The sequence below is a fragment of the Lissotriton helveticus genome, chromosome 3_1 (genome assembly GCF_964261635.1).
Source record: "Lissotriton helveticus chromosome 3_1, aLisHel1.1, whole genome shotgun sequence".
NCBI classification, from domain to species: Eukaryota; Metazoa; Chordata; class Amphibia; order Caudata; family Salamandridae; genus Lissotriton; species Lissotriton helveticus.
In genome coordinates, this window is record NC_136061.1 from 294,538,048 (window position 1) to 294,555,737 (window position 17,690).

The 17,690-nt window shown below is 43.6% G+C and overlaps 1 protein-coding gene across 5 annotated transcripts in view; it reads right to left on the reverse strand.

The window, feature by feature from the left end:
* VMP1 (vacuole membrane protein 1) overlaps positions 1-17,690 on the reverse strand; it is a 917,545-nt gene that overhangs the window by 870,839 nt on the left and 29,016 nt on the right. The window contains exon 1 of one of the 5 annotated variants that reach the window (XM_078679833.1): positions 4,675-4,789. The exons of the other annotated variants lie outside the window; for them this stretch is intronic. The gene's annotated coding sequence lies outside the window, so the exon portion shown is untranslated. Of the gene's footprint in view, positions 1-4,674; positions 4,790-17,690 lie in introns of those variants that run through there. 5 annotated transcript variants of the gene reach the window in all.

Sequence of the window (17,690 nt, forward strand, 5' to 3'; positions counted from 1 at the left end):
AAAACTCTCTACCAGATATTAGAGACTTTTTTTAAACCCACAGCCTGCGAAAGCACAGAAGTGGCGTCACAAAAACTTTGTGACGATATCTCTCAGTTTTTTAATCAAAAAATTGATGCAATTTATAGCAAAATCACACTCTCGAATCTTTATAACGCCACTGATAATGATCTCATTGCAAATCTGGGAACAGAAATACTGACTAGGCATTCCCTCTCTGCTTTTCCCCCTATGTCAATAGAGGAAGTAGAAAGAAACATCTCTCTGATAAAAAGTGGATCCCCTATGGATACCATCCCAGCACGGATCATGCCCATTCTGGCCGCGGCTCTAGGACCTACTATCCAGCAAATAGTCAACTTTTCGCTGAGTACGGGACAGGTTCCTAAAAGATGGAAAAAGGCTTTGGTGAAGCCCTTGAGGAAAAACACAGCTACTCCTTGGGAAGAATTAGCTAACCTCAGACCCATCTCCCTGCTCCCATTTTTAGGCAAAATCATTGAAAAACATGTAAATAGTAAATTGTCTGAATATATTGAATCTGCTGCAGTACTAGACCAGTCCCAATCCGGGTTTAGACCCAGACATAGCACGGAGACAGCCCTGATGTCAGTCGCAGACGATCTACACATGTACCAGGACAGAGGTTACTCTGTTGTCCTGGTACTGTTGGATCTGTCTGCGGCATTCGATACCGTATCCCATTCCATCCTGACCACTAGACTGGCTAACATCGGCCTGAAACAAGAAGCCTTGGCATGGTTGAAGAGTTTCTTGAGAGACCGCACCCAGCAGGTAACTATGGGTGCTTACAGGTCAGAGGAAGTTGAAATCTCCAAGGGGGTGCCACAGGGCTCATGTCTGAGCCCCACCTTATTCAACATATATGTGGCACCCCTGGCTAACATCATGAGAAAATATGGTTTCATCCCAATTTCTTACGCGGATGATACACAACTCCTCTTTCCTTTTAAGATCTTTACACCTGAGGTCAGAAACTCTTTCTCCCAGGGCATGAAGGCAGTAGCACGATGGATGTCTTCCAACTACCTGCAGTGCAACGTTGGGAAGACGGAAGTCATGTTGTTTGGTGAGGCAAAAATGCTCTGGACCCCAGATTGGTGGCCACAAGATCTCGGCCCAGTGCCCATACCCAAACAAACTATTAAGAACTTGGGGGTCCGATTAGATCAGGAGCTTACTCTCAAACAACATGGCAACCAGGTGGTGGGAGCTTGCTTTCATATAATTGGTATGCTGCGGAAAATCTTCCCATTTCTACCTGACACAACAAGGAAGACGCTGGTCCAGGCGCTCGTTTTGAGTCGCCTGGACTATTGCAATGGCTTGCTCCTGTCTGCTAATGAGGGAGTAATGAACAGACTTCAGGTAGCTCAGAACACGGCTGCACGGTTGGTTCTGAACGTTCCTCCCCGTACACCTTCTAAACCGTTGCTGACCAAACTGCATTGGCTACCTGTTAGACAGAGGGCTAAGTTTAAGGTATGCTGCCTCATACATAAAAGCCTGAATGGTATGGGTCCCGCCTACTTGAACACCAAATTTACACCTTATATTCCCACTCGAACACTCAGATCAAGGGAACAAAGCCCTTATGCATACCCAGAGCTAGAAAGGCCAGACATGGAGCAAAAACACTATCAATAGCTGGACCCTCGCTCTGGAACGGTCTTCCTATATCCCTCAGGCAATGTATAGACCACCTTACTTTTAGGAAAAAGCTGAAGACCTTTTTGTTTGGACAGTAACACTAGACCATCCTGAAGACTCCTCCTCTTTAATACATTTGTAGAAGCCAAAGGCGCGGAGATACTCCTCCGGGAGTTGAAGCCAGCGCGGTACAAAACTGCAAATAAATAAATAAATAAACACGACAATACCATGTACACCTCCTTGGACTCCACTTTAAGAAAGAAATCTAATGTCTCTTTTCGGATTAGTGCACCCTTAATCTCTATGCAATGCTGTGTGTGATGGTATCACACAGAGGACAGGCATGCAGTTTATGACTGTTCCACAGACAAGACACAGTTTATGAAGGCCCGCTATGTGCAAATGGTTGGTGCCCTGATGCGCTTGACTTAACAAAAGAGCACTGAAGCATAAGTTACCTGAAGTGAAGGAAAAAGAGGGGAAATCCGCAAAAAAGATCAAAAAGAGATGGCCGAAGGGCCAAGGCCGTATATCAGTAACAATTGAAAAAGCAGGTTCCAAAACAAATCTTTCAACCAAAAAACATGAACTGGAAAAGCTATACATAAGCCCAGAGAAGGGGGAACACGTGAACATATAACTGGAACCACAAAGCTCTGAATAGTTTTTACAGAGGGCTATGGTCATATGCCTCTAGGTGGCGGAGTACCCATAAAATTGAGAAGGGGGAGGGGGGGGAGGGGGCGATCCAGCGCATAAGAATACTCAAATGAAAAACAAATTGTTTTCTCGGAGGCAAGTAGACATGCTGCGATACAAAGTGGATAATACATTAAGAGATTTTACTTCCACCCGTGCTCGATAATGGACTCCCTATAAAACACATACATAGATAATTCTCTCCTTCAGGATTCCAAACCATCAAACAATTTATGAGAGCAATTCGAAGAAAGACACCAGGGGAGTTTGGTCTACTTCCTTCTAAAAATGCTATCATTACTCTATTGAGCATGGGACTAGACGAACAGTCATCACTTCTCTCGTCTAGGCACAAGGAGTGTAAGATGGGTTCCACTATTCTATCCGTTCTAATATCGAAGATCCCATTGGCCTACTTGGGCAAGTGTGAGGTATATGGATAGATTAGGTGTGGCAGCTTTGGGCAGATATACAGAGAGTGTGAGAAGCTTGGGCCACGACTACAGATACTAGGGGACCCTTATAGACCATGAAAAGAGCTTGGGGCACATGGACACAGTGAGAGGTAGCATTAGGCTCAAGGGGCTTAGGACACATTGATAATCTGAGGAATTCTGGGAACAAAGATAGTGCAGGTTAACTTGGGGATCGTGACGTGGCAGTCTCTGGAGCCACAGGCAAGAGTGACAGAATGTGAGAAATTGGGAACACATTGACAGGCAATGGGATAAGGCTGTAGCAATAATATTGATAATAACACCAACATAAAAATAAAATAACAATATAATACAATCACAACAAAAAAAAAAAGGGCCAGATGTATTAATAATTGGTTATAAATAACTGACCGCAAATTACATTTTCCGACCAGTTAAGAATTTTAAGTACTACCCTATGTACTGATAGGTCGGTTTGTAATGCCAGTTCAGACTGTGTTGTAATCCAACCTACCTCATAAATACTGATGAGGCAGGTTGCAAACTGAAATTCACTTCAATTGGTGGCCTTCTAGGTTCATGTCAGCAAATCATGTCTGTAATCACCTTTTAATAGAGAACACTTTAAGGAAAATAGGCTGCTATATTATTCATTTTTTTCAGCAAAGGGGCTGCATTTAAACATTTTAAGCTTGTTTTACAGTAGTTAGTGATCTTCTGGACCACTGCCCCCACTCCAACAGTGTTTTTTTTAAAAAAAAACATTCACAATGGGGACAGGGACCCTCTTCCTTTTCCTAAAAGGCTTATCACCCCAAATATGAATAAGAAGATGATATTTTTTCAATCTTTAGTGTCTGATTTTTTGATTGCAAAACAATGATGCAAGTCAACTGAGTTGGTGTCGGGAAGGGACGACTACAACATACTGCTTCCACATACCAAATGGGAATAGCGGTCGCAAACCTATTTTGGGGTTGGCAAACACTTACAGACTACTAAAATGGGATTCGTAAACTGCAAAACTTTGTGTGGTCATAAACAACAAATTGTTTTTTTTTTTGCGACTGATAAATTGGCTGATCTATATAGCCCATAGAGCTTACTACATCAGTTTTGCTACATCTCTGCTCTGCATATAACAAATGTTACTATTACCAACTTTAATAGTACTGAATCGAAACAATGAAAGTTCAAGTTGGCCTTGCCAGGATTCAGACCTGTGCCTTTACGTCAACTGGCGTGTTTAAGCCATTGAATCATATTGTCCATTGACGAGTAGCCTGGGTGAACATGAACAAGCAGTGTAAAAGTAATAAGGCGGTCAGGACAGATGTGCGATTACTTGTCGCCCTTAGCAATCATTATGTGAAACCTATGAACCACTGACCAGTGCTTGGAACACTAGGACACAGTGTGAAGAAGCTAGAGCACCAAGATTTTGTAAGGAAACTGGGTCCTGCTGACAGACCACATGAGCACATTGTGGCAAAATAAACATGCCGAGGAGAGTAGAGAACACCGAGTGTGAGGAGCTTGGACTATGGTACAATACTATAAGATCAAACTGCAACTGCGGACATCTACATTGCCCTCTACTGGTCATCGGTTATTATAAGCACAAATTCTCCCCCAAAAATATAAGAGGATACCACGGACTATGGTAATTATATGAAATGTATACTGCTACTTCTTCATTATCCTGTTATAGGTTACAGTGACGCCACTTCTGTGCAATAGCCTTCTATACAAAACAAATACGTCAAATTAAACTATTGGAATCCCACTCGATATTCTCATGCAACATCTTCCTCCAACTTGATCCTGGTCTACTAAGAGGATATACTATTTTGAAATGATTTACCGATGTACATCCAAGGAGTTTCTAGGGGAACATGACTGATGATTGTAGACAACTGTGCAACTCCAAGAGGAGCATTTAGGCCATTGGTGATATCTCAGCAGAGTCGATTTAAACGTTCATCTAGAGAAAGAACAAAATGATTGAACTCAGCCAAAACATGCCAGGGAGAAATCCATTAGACATGGACTAGTAACACATGTCTCAGCACCCATTTTGTTTTGCTGCAAACGGTTAACTAGACAGACTCTCAAATTTTCAGTCATCTGTATTCTTCCAAAACGTTACAGTTCTGGTATTCTCAAATGTTCTCAATAGTTCACCAAATTTCAGTCTCTGTGCCTCAGATTTTTTAAGTCAGTTTGTGTGTTTTTAAATCTTTTGTCATTCTTGAGAGGTGAGATTTAAAAGGTAAAACACGCTCTACTTCCATTTTTGTTCAAACCACAAATGTACACAACATGTGTTAGAACTGGGGTTCCTGGCTGTCAGAGTATGCACCCAGTACAAGCAGGAACCCTTACTCTAATCAGAATGAGTAAAGTACTCACCTTAGTTTGCCAATGCTCACCCTCTGGCAGCTTGGCACAGAGCAGTCAGTCTTATCTAAAGAGGCAAGGTGTAAAACATTTGTGCAACACACATACACAGTAACACCATAAAAACACCACAAAAGACCCCACATTGGGTTTACAAAAACAGATTATGATTTTATAAACTATGGAAGAAAAAAAAATCCACTAGGCAGAAGTTTAGTTATGAATTTTAAAAGACTAAAGAGAGTTCTAGCGCTTAGAAGAAAATAGTGCATTAAGGGTTATTTGAGGTCACGCTGGACTGGGGCTAAGTCAACAGTTCAAATCATCCACGACGGAGCACAGACCGTTTCAGGAGCCACACAGGCCAGGAGAACGGACTACCTTGATCCTGGTCGCAAGCAGCGAGATGCAGAGTGCAGATGATGGATGTGTCGATCTCGGGCCCGCAGTCGAGGAGATGCGTTGATTTTCTTTACACAGTGGCGGCGCAGCATCAGGTCGGAAGAGCGAAGCGCGCCAGTTCAGAGTGCGGTGGTTCCGAAGATGCTCCGGGTTAACACACTGGAGGAACGATCTATTAATCTTCTCCACGAAGTGGCAGTGATGCGTTGATTCCGAAGTGGTGATTCCGGAAGCGATGCGGCATTTCCAAGTGTGATAAGGCAGGTTCTGCACCCACAACACAGTTGATGCAAGCAGACTGGAGATGTGTTGATTTCTCTGGTGCAACAATCTGGGTCCACTTACAGTGAACCAGGTGCAGGGGTAGAGACGGATTTCCCTTAGTCTCAATCAACAGGAGGCAAGCTAGCAAGCCCTTGGAGATCACTTCAGTAGCAGGGCAGAGTCCAGCTCTCCTCAGCAGGTTCAAAGAGCAGCAGGGCAGTACAGCAAAAAAGCAAGCCTTCCAGCTCAGCCGCTTAGCAGAGTATCAGTCCTTGATGCAGCACAGCAGTTCTTCTGACAGAGTTCAGTTGTAGGTCCAGAAGTGTCTGATGTGGTGGGCTCAAAGACCCAGTACTTATACTCAAATGTGCCTTTGAAGTGGGGGTGACTTCTAAGAAGGGTCTTTGAATTGCACACAGGCCCTGTCTGCCCAGCCCTGGATCCAGACTATCAGTAGAGGGATAATCAGCACTTTGTGTGGGAAACAGGACACTTCCTATTAAGGTGTGTCGGCTGACCCCTTTCTTGCTGCCGAGGAAGAGCTATCAGAATGTAAATGAATGCAGTAGAGTTCTCGGTCACACCCACCGTTCCTTTGTTTGTGGTTGTCTAAAGGGAATGTACACAGTACAGCAGTCATCAACCTCAGGCCTGAATTGGAGACAGGCTGCAAAGCTTACAGAGCACAGAAATGTGTACTTTCTAAAAGTCGCAATTCTAAAACAGCAATGGTAAATCCAACTTTAACAGTAAAAAGGATTTATCATTACCAGTCCAAAGATATGACACATGATGCAACTACTCTTTTCTAATCAGGAACTGCAGCTTAAAAGTTTTTTACGGGATTCCCAATGCTAGCCTATGAGAGGAGTAGGCCTAACAGTAGTGAAAAACGAAATTGGGTGTTGGCCACTACCAAGGCATAAAAAACCTACAATTACATGTCCTACCTTTTACTTACACAGCACCATGCACTATGAGCTACCCAGGGCCTACCTCTGGGGTGACTTATGCGTAATAAAAGGGGAGTTTAAGCCTTGGCAACGCGTTTTAAATTCCAAGTCGGAGTGGCAGTAAACTGCATACACAGGACTTGCTATGGTAGGACAGATTTGAAAGGCTACTGGTGTTGGTGGCACAATCAGTGCTACAGGTCTACTAGTAGCAGTTAATTTATAGGTCCTGGGTAAATATTATACCACTTTACAAGGGACTTACAAGCAAATTACATATGCCGATTGTGTGTGCACCATTTTCCACATGTTTAGCGGAAGAGCACATGTACTTTAGCAATGGTCAGCAGTTGCAAAGTGCTCAGTCTTCGGGCCAACAAAAAGATACAGCAAAAGTAAGAGGTAAGCAGGCAAAACATTGCAGGGAACAACACCCCAAGGTTGACAGATCTAACATGATGGCACCAATGATACTCTCATGACCTTCGTTATCAGCTTGACCTTTTAGTATTCGCCAAAATGATGACGGGTACAGCAAGATTAACTTTCTTTATGACTGGGATTGACACAACTTTACCGAACTCGACAGCATCACATTTTCCCAAAAATTATTAATAAAAATGCATACATATATGCATAAATACAGGGACTTTGTCAGTCCTCCAAAGGGTCATTCACAATTAGTTTCGGCCCACCACAACATGGGGCAATGGATAAGCCCACTTCGTTCACAGACGGTCTAAAACAGACTTTTGACTGATCACACATGCACAGCTGCCCCAAAAAGAGTTCACTTTAGTACCAAGGATGGAGTGCCTTTGCAGTAGTTTTAACGGCTGATTACAGTTTAGTCTCTGTCACTAGTTTCTTTTTGCGCCTGAATTTTAACAAGCACTGGCAAAGCCAAATGCCTGGCGGTCAGTCTTTTGGCTTTGTCAACGCTAGGTTTGCTTTGATTTTGCATAACTTTATTGGTGGGGAAGCTGCTGGGCATCATCCATCCAAAAACATTAGCTAAGAGCAAATATTGTTTTGGTTTCAAAAACACACATTGACATACTGAAGTTATCTGAACCATTACCACATGCTGCAGTGACAAAATTAAAATGTGAATGGTATAGTAAGAGACCAAATGAAGTGGAAGGCTGGCTGAAAGCCCCTATCAGTAAATATCTTACCCATATACATTTAAAAGGTCTTGTCTAATGCCCGACCTAAAAATAGGCCATAAATCATAGGGATATTCAAGACTGGCTCTCTGCCATATGACTTGTGTGGGGTTACAATCACTGTCATTCTGAAGCCCAATAAACCTGCAGGTGTGGCTGCACTTCACACCATTCTATATCTTTAATCAATATCGAGTCAAAAATACTTGATCAAATTTTGGCGACTCAAGTGTGTGGTGCGCTCCTTACTTTAATATGACCAAAATTAATTAATTCCCAGGCGTAGTACTAGACACTGCCTGTGACGTCTTCACATGGTTCTCGCCAGAGCACATGTGTTCTTCAAAGATTGTGCACTCCTATTATTAGATAAGGAGATCTCAGTTCATCGTCTCTTCTTACACCAAATTTGAGAGGAAATTAATTTTGGCAGTCACTTTCACAGGTTTGTATAAATACTTTACTTTGAGCCATGGGCTCAGGTTAGAGTAAATAGGACCCTCTCCATGCCATGAGGCGTGGGGAGCGGAATGCAGTAGGGGTGACTGCTCTCCTCATTACTGTTTGTGCTTGCAGTGGAGCAGTTTGCTGTATGTATACGGATGGATGCTTAGGAGATAGTGTATTGTATGAACTGGGGTGGCAGAGTGGGCTAAAGAACGGTGATGGATTCAACCCAGATCTTTTGACTGGGTGTGAGTGTTTGATTGGTTCAGATGCTCCGTCCATCACCACCCCCTTTTGTACTGTATAGGAGATATAGTGGGCACATGGTCGTGAGGACCAAATCTCCAAATATGTGGCCGGCATATTGGACATTCAGTGACCTAGTACTTCTATCCTCCGTCTGAAGGACATTCTCCGCATATCCAGTTATGCTTCTGGCCTTCGGGTCAAATGAGGGAAGTCTATTGGCCCGCATTGGTTACAGACAAAGCCCTTTGCCCATTCATACCACCCTTCCAGACGGCAGTCGATCATTTTCAGAATTTGGAAATGTGAGACACAAAGTTTGCACACTCATTCCACTTAGTGCGCTGTACAAATCTGCATAAAATAACATTATCACCCGGGAGGATATCCTGGCTCTGAGCAGGGTTAAGTCTAGCCAAACCTATGGCCTAGTGGGACTACTCAAAGACAAGTCTTAAGCTTCAGGAGTGATGAGAGGGCTTTTAGGTGCAGCAGCAGGTTGATCCACACTGTAGGAGCGATGTAGAAGGCTCAACTAATCTGGTTTTCCGTATTGGTGGGATGTTATGTTACGCAGGTTTGTATGTTATGTTACGCAGGTTTGTATAGCGCATGGCTACCCCAGCACCGGGGCGTCCCAGCGCTTGCAGACGTGCCAGATGGCCAAACATCAGAGTCAGTGCGAATGTCTTAGATGGAGGAGAATAACCAAGTTTTGATTTGTTTTCGGAAGAGCATTTGGTTAGTAGTAGCCCGTGCTCTTAAGGGGATCGAGTTCCAGAGTTTCGGGGCCAGATACATAAATGAACGTCCTCCCACTCTGCACCTCCGAATCTTGATAGTACGGGCAAGGAAAAGGTCCGCCGAGCGGAGGGCGTGCGTAGGAGCATAAAAGGTGCAGAGTCCTTGCAGGGTTTGGAGGCCAACGGGATACAGAATTTTGTGTGTTAGGCAGAGGATTTGAAATTGAATGCGCTGTTTCACAGGTAGCCAGTGCAGACGACGGAGAAGCGGGGATGTGTGACAGTGTTTAGGGAGTGCGAACAGGATGCGGGGAGCGGCGTTCTGGGCTCTTTGTAGCCTATTTATCACTGTCAAGTTAGAGCCAAGCATAAGAGCGTTGCAGTAGTCTAGATGGGCTAAGACCAGGGCCTGGACTACAATCCGACGGGTGATAGGCTCAAAGAAGCCAAGGATGGGCTTAAGAGTACGTAGGCGGCCATAGCAAGTGCCTGCCACTCTTTTTGCATGAGACTCTAGGGCAAGTGAATTATCTAAAATCACACCCAAGTTTTTAACTTCCTTCTTAGGAATAGGAGACGGTCCCAGTGTGGGAGGCCACCAATGCTCGTCCCATTTCTGTGTGTCGCCGATTAAAAGAATCTCGGTTTTAGATGAATTCAATTGGAGACAGTTCTTAGACAGCCAGCTTGAGTTGGCCAGGATGTCTGCTTGGAATTTGGCTCGGTCCACCACAGTGTCATTAGAAAAGGTGAAAATGAATGGTGTGTCATCCGCGTACGATATTAATTTGATCTTACGTTCTCGAGCTAACGTAGCCAGGGGGTGGACATACACGTTAAACAGTGTGGGGCTGAGAGCGGACCCCTGCGGGACCCCGCATCCAAGAGGGAACCTGCTGGATGAGAACGGCGGAGCATGTATCTGGAAGGAGCGGTCAGAAAGAAATGACGCGAACCAATCCAGGGCTCTATCTCTGACTCCGATCTCCCCGAGTCTCCCAAGTAAGATCTCGTGGGAGACTGTGTCGAACGCCGCACTCAAATCCAGCAGGACCAGTATCGAGGTGTTGCCTAGGTCCTGTGCCGCCCTTAGATGTTCCATGGTGGTCAATAGAGCAGATTCTGTGCTATGATTAGCTCGGAATCCGTTTTGAGATTCATCCAGAATCCCATTGGACTCCAGATAATTGTTCAGGATGGAATTGACATGAGCTTCCGCTACCTTAGCAAGGTACGGGAGTAAGGAGATAGGCCTAAAGCTATTTGGCCTGGAGGGGTCCAAAGTGGGTTTTTTTTTTAGCAAGGGGACTACTTTGGCGTGCTTCCAAGATTTGGGGATTGAAGCTGACTGGAGTGAGCTATTGATTAACTCCCGCCCCTCTCGCAGAATGGAGTCCTGGAATAGTCTAAACATCTCAGGTTTAAACGGGGTCTTCCGGAGATCCAGATTTTACTTTTAAAGCCAGGAGTTCCATATCTGCCTGCTCAATCCGTGGGAGGGTTTGAAGTGAGTATTGGACGTCAGGCGTGCTTATGGGGTCGTAGTAAGTCCAACCGGGATAGAGAGTTGTAAATCCCTTTAACTTCATCTACAAAGAAACAAGCTAGTTCTTCGCACTGCGGGTCGGATACTATCCTACTACTTGTACCCTCCGGGGTCTTGGTCATATCCTTCACTAAAGAAAAAATAGTTTTAGAGCGATTAGTACTGGATTTGATCAGGTCTGTGTAATAGCTGGCTTTGGTCTTTTTTATTAGTCTGTGATAAGCTTTAGTGGCGACTCTGAAGTTGGTTTTAGCCAGAGGATCATATGATCGCCTCCAGATCCAGATCAAGGATGTGTGCAAGTAAGAGCCTGGATGAACAAAAGTGCCTGGATGGTTTGTGAAAGTAGATGCGCTAGTTGAGGTATGCTAGGCCAGTGTTACGTAATGCCTAGAAAGTGTGGGTGAGGAATTTTTTAATTGTGCTCATTTGCGTATGGGGAGCAAGTGGAGCGCCTTTAGGTGTGGTGTGTTGTGTTGTGAGAGTGACATGGGCTGCAGAGTTCTGAATGGTCTGCAATCTTCTGCTGAGGATTTTTGTTGAACCTGGCATTAAGAGTGTTCCTATATTCCAGCGTGTTTGTGACAAGGGCTTGCATGGCACCTTTATGGGTGCTGATTCTGAGCCATTTGAAAATCTTCCTCAGCCTCTTTAGGGTATGGAAGCATGAGTGGGTGACAGCATTGACTTGGGCACTCATGTTTTGTTTGCAGTTTACAATCGAGGCTCTTGGCCTGGTAGTTGGGGGTGTGACTTGGCCGTAGCTCTGTTAGCCAGGAGATGGAGTCCCACGATGAAGCTTCTTCCAGAAGATCACAATTTTGGTCTTATCAGTTGTCAGCTTCAGTCATTGAACCGGAGAAATAGGCATCTTGTCCGTGAGGGAGAGAATGATGTTGAGTGTTGTCGGTGTAGGAGAGGTCACTGATGTCATGAGAGCAGATGATGCTGGGCAGATGGATCATGTATGCGATGAAGAGGGCCGGGCTCAGGAAGGATCTTTGCAGAACTCTGTAGATGAGGTTGCAGGCATCTAAGGTGTGCAGTACTAGGCTAACCGACTGGGTCCTTCCAGTCAGGAAAGGGTAGACCCATTATAGTGTATGTCCGTTGAGCCTGATGTCGTGTAGGCGTTGGTTGAGGATGGGGTGAGACTGTGTCAAAGCTGCAGAGGGGTCCAGGACGATGAAGGCTGCCAGGCCTCTTCCATCTAGATTCATATGGAGGTCATCAGTGGCTGTGATGATGGCAGTTTCTGTGCTGAGGTTGGGTCTGAAACCAGACAGAATGGGTGAAAGCATGGCACTGATGGGTTGCAATCCTCTGGAGTAGGTGTGGTCGGCAGGGGTCCGAAGGGGGTCGGTGACTGAATGGCAAGACAATCCCTAAAATACTACCAGTGTTCACCAGTGGCTTCGCTGGCAAGAAGCACAAAAACATTCAATGGTATGCTAAACCCACTGCAATATCCCACTGTGGCAGGGTACCTGGCTTGCTCGACAACCAAACTGGCATGCTTTCAGCAATGGGACACGATTAGTAAATTCTTGTTAGGTGATGTGTGGAGAATTGATCGCATCAGGTCTTTTCAAGACCTAGTTGTAGATTTTCAACTACACAAAACTCAACAGGGAAACGAGGAATCTCACAGATATACAGGTCTTCAGTCACTAAATCCCCTGACTCCAATCCAAAACTGAGGGAAAGTGTGAACTTGATCTTGGTATCCAAGATGACAATGACAGGGTAGAAGCAAAGATGGCATTGCAGGTGCTGGTTATCTCCAGCTGCAGCCCGTGCAGGTAAGAGCGGTGGGGCCATATTGCCATGTTAGGGGGATTTCAACAGACTACCACGAGGGAAAATTAATTTTCCCTCATGGTCGTCTGTCGAAATCCCCCCCCCCCCAACATGGCCCTACGGCCCCACCACTCTTACCTGCACGGGCCGTGGCTATCTCTACCCTATTAAGCCTTATCCTGTTTAAATACCTACATAGGTGCTATAATAACCCCTCCAGGTTATGGGGAACGGGGAGAACAAGTGCCTCATTCTCCAAGGTGCGACTTCCAACATGGTACGCATTTTCACATGATATGGCAGTGCCACCATGTGGCAGAAAAACAGTCCTAGGGTGAGCGTCACAATGGGAAGGCAAAGGGCTGGTAGTGTAGACTCTGGCTTTGGATAGCAATATCATGATTTTGGGTATTATGGAGCTTCTAGGTGTCCCCCCTCATACCCATATTCTCAATGCTGATGAAAGGAAGCAGGGGCATAGGCTTCTGTGCTATGACATAGGAATTGGTTTATAAAGCCAGAGCAGTGCAGAATTATAACGATAAAATACGGAACCTACTGAGGCATTAATGCTGCTGCATCTTTCAATTTATTTCTGGTCACCAACATACTTAATACTTCGGTTACAAATTTGAATTTTTGCTTCCTCACTACCCGCAGACATTCTTACTGTGCTCAATAGATTTATATTAAAAAATAAATAAGTGATGTTTCTATGGGTTGACCTCAATAGTAACTTTTTAATGACAACCCTTTGAATTAGCAATCTCTGTAATTATGCATCAACTCTATAGACATTCAGCTGTCTGCATCGGTGGAAAAAGAGGAATCTATTTGCAAAATATGTTGTGAAATCTAATATTTATTTTTGTACCTCTTGAAAATAACTTACACTTCTGCTTTAATTGCCCAAGATTAAACTTTCAAATATCTAAGATTAAAAACTGCTACCTGCCATTATCACATTCTGGCAGGCGTGGAAGCTGTTTCAAGTTCAAAGTGCAACAGAAGAACTAATCAGCCAGCCTTGAAAAAAATGATATCTGGGAGCACACCTATTTGTTAGAGGGGAGGGGAAATAGCATGAATGGCAGATGTATTTTAATCATTGTAGATGAGTCACATTAAATGGTGCAATTTATAGGACTATTTCACTATGAAGCCATGAGATGATGTGTCAATGACAAGTGCCTGATTGAGAACACAGTTGTTTCTAGCAGACGAAATATTTTATTACATGTATATATCCATACAAAATGTTGTTGTGAAATGTTAGTTTAATCTAGTCATGTTATATCACATTAGGATTTGTCTTCATTGCTTTACCCTAGAATCAAAAATGTTTGAAAGCTATAATGTTGATTAACTCAAGAGTTCTATCTGTGGTCATACACTAAAAAAATGTAATTCAAAACAGTCACATGCCCCAACACCATCAATTCAGAGGGGTCTTAATAGCCTTCCGTTTCTACAAAGTAACTGCCCAGAAAGCATAGTCCCCTTCGAGCAGAACAGACTAATTATATTTATTTATTTGGTGTTTTATATAGCGCTGACATGACCCTGAGTGGGGTATCGGAGCGCTTTACATTTGCATATCTATAAACAGTTTTGTTAGAAAGTCATCAGTAATTGTACAAATATTTTGCAAAAACATTAAAGCAAAAAGAAAAACATATATTCAGTACCCCAAAGAGGTTAATGTTCGGTGAGAGGTAGCATGCGTGTGATCATGGTGGATCAATGATAGTGACGAGTTTGCGGCAATTATGGGAGGTATTTACTCATGTAAAAAGATTTGGCTTCATTTTTGAAAGCAGAGATTGACAAAATTCTTCTAATGTTAAGGGGGAGGGCGTTCCAAATTCTAGGCGCTGCACCAGAGAAAGCTCGGTCTTAAGTTATTTTTCACGGAGTCGGGCCGGTGTCAGTAGTAGATCTCCCTGACTCCGGGAGACGCGGCATCCTCCTGATAGTGTGACTTTCTGGGCTAGGTACGCTGGTGTTTTGTAATGTATCGCTTTTTGGGTATACATGCCATTTCCTGTTGTATTCTCGCTTCGTAAGGCAGCCAATTAAGCACTTTTAGATGAGGGGCAATGTGGTCGAATTTCCTGGAGCCCGTTATAAGTCTTGTGGCCGCATTGAGACAGGCTTTCAGTGGGGCTGTTGAAATCTTGGGGAGACCAGCTGGGATTGTGCAACCATACTCGATCCTTGATATTACTAGTGCATGGACTGCAGTTTTAAGGTCTGTCTTATTTAGGAAGGGTTTCAGTTTTCTGAGGTACCTTAGATGGAACCGGGCATTTTTTGCCATTGTGTTGATATGCGATAGCATATTCAGGTATTTGTCTAGCATAATTCCCAGGGATTTGGTAGAATCAACAATCCTTGGTGTACAGTTTAGTGCTGTGATCAGATTGGCCCACACTAGGACGTTCGTAGAGCTTTTCTGAGGGTAAATCATCAGGAATTCGGTTTTATAAGGGTTAAGCTTTAAGTGATTACTGGTTAGCCAATGGATGGTACTTAAGTGATTACTGGTTAGCCAATGGATGGTACTCTTTAGAGCTTGGTTCATGATATCTATCTCTTCTGTCGATCTAATTTTGATGTACAGTTGTGTGTCATCAGCGTAAATGTGGAAAGAGATGTTTGCTCGTTGTAGGGTTTCTGTGAGTGGCTCTACATACAGATTGAATAGTGCCGGGGATAGTGTTGAGCCCTGAGAAACTCTGATTGCATTTCAGGAAGAAGCTGATAATGTTTGGTTAACTATACATTTTTGCGTTCTATTCTATAAGAATGATCTAAACCATTTTAGGACTGTACCCCCTAATCCCATCCTATTTTTCATTCGATCTAGTATTTTGGCATGGTTAATCGTGTCGAATGCCAAAGAGAGGTGAAGCAGGATTAAGAGACAGGTTTCTTTGCAGTCGAGGGCAAGTAGATCATCATCTACGATGTGCAGAATCGCTATTTCAGTACTTTGGTTTGGTCTAAATCCTGATTGGCAGTTATTCAGCAGATTGAATACAGAGATATGATGGCTCAATTGTTGTTGTACGCATTTTTCCAGGACTTTGGCTAGCATGGGGATGTTTGTTACTGTTCTGAAATTGTTGGGGTCAGAGGGGTTCTCTGTTGGTATTTTTAAGATTGGGGTGACTTGCCCTGTTTTTAGGCAGTCCGGTATTGAGCCATGTGCCAGTGACGCATTGATGATCTTTGTCCATGAGGGGATGAGTAGCTGGTTTATTGAAGACCAACACTTTGCAGGTAAAGGATCGTTGTAGTGATTGTTTGCTTTAACGGACAAGATAATCTTTGCAGTGTCTAGATCATTGATCGGCATGGATTCTGACCATCCCGTATTATTTTTAGGCGTTTCCAGAACTGGTTGCAGTTGCACCTCATCTGGGGTGCTCTTAGTAATACAAGGGTCTTCAGCTGCTTTTTTGAGCTCCATCTCCATCGATTTGGCTGTGAAGAAGGAGGAGAAATCTTCACTGCTTATAATCGCATTTGTAGTAGTTGGTGCAGATTTGGCCGTTTTATCAGATTTATCTTTTAGCAGATCATCAAACCCTACCATCCACTGACCAATGACCACTGGTTATCTTCAACAATACAAAAGAACTTCTTAAAGCTAAAGTTGGAGTTCAAAGCTGTGCCTTTCTACAGTCCAAGATGTACTACCATCAGCATCCCAAAATTGAATGTGCTCCGTTTGGGTACATCATATTTGTTAAACCATGTTGTTTTCGCCATGTATTTTATAAAATTCAAACTAAATGCATTAACTTTATTTATGATTTAACAACTGTACTGTACATAGTGGATAGTCTAAAAAATAAAACTCTTAAAAAAGATAACTTTGCAATCTCAGGCACACATCCAACCGGGAGCAATGAGTTACTGTGCAATACATTTAGTCAACTATACACAGGGCCTACGTCGCCCCCCAAACATCTTGCTAAAATGGACCCAACTAGACCAGACAATTGCCAGAGGAATACAGCAGCACATGCCGATTTTATACAGTATGAACATTTCTAGCATTTTATTGAACTGGCTGGAATCCTATACCTAATGCTACCTCTAAGCCTGCACTACTGTAATTAGCTGAAACATTAAATAGCATCTCTGCCTGTCGAGTTTCTAAGATGGCAGCATACCTTTTAAACAGCAAGCATGGCTGTTTGATATCAGAGTTCTAGCATGGAAGAAAATCATCATGTTGTGAGTTGCATCCTACCTGTGCCCCAGATTGCAGTGAGCAGAGTCCAGGAAGTGGTAAGGAGGCAGACTAGTGCTGTCTCTTTCCTAAAAAAAAGTTTTAAAAAACGATATTCCCTACCTGTAATTGCATCATCTTATTTTTTTCTTTTTAAATTTCTTTAACTCTCTTTGACTGTGGTTGTTACAGTTTAAGATTGTAGTTTTAACCTGCCAGTGATTGCATAATTTATCCCATGTTTTTGTGTTTAAACCTGGGGTTTTTCCTGCCTGTGACTGCTTCCATTTAACCTTTTGAATTGTGGGATTTGCAGTCCTAACTGTAGTTTTTCCCTCTCGTTCCCCGTGACTATCAGTTTTTCCCTCCAAATGTCTCCTTTGCTTTGTGCTAAGACTTGTATGTTAAGCAGTGCACCCTCAGCTACCATTTTGTGTTAACAAGTCAGTGAAACTGGACCCTGTGAGACAGCAGTAATCTGCTGGAAGCTGTTTAAACTGTGCACTTCGTTTTTTGGGCAGGAGAGGGAGTAAAGTTTTATACAAATAGTGTTGTGAGAGGAAAAGTTTGTTGGGGCCTTACCAAAGTGTAGATTGAGCCAGTCTGTCTTCTAGGAGATCTCTGAATAGAGCAGCTCCCCAGTCCCAGCCCCACCCCTAGGCCAGCA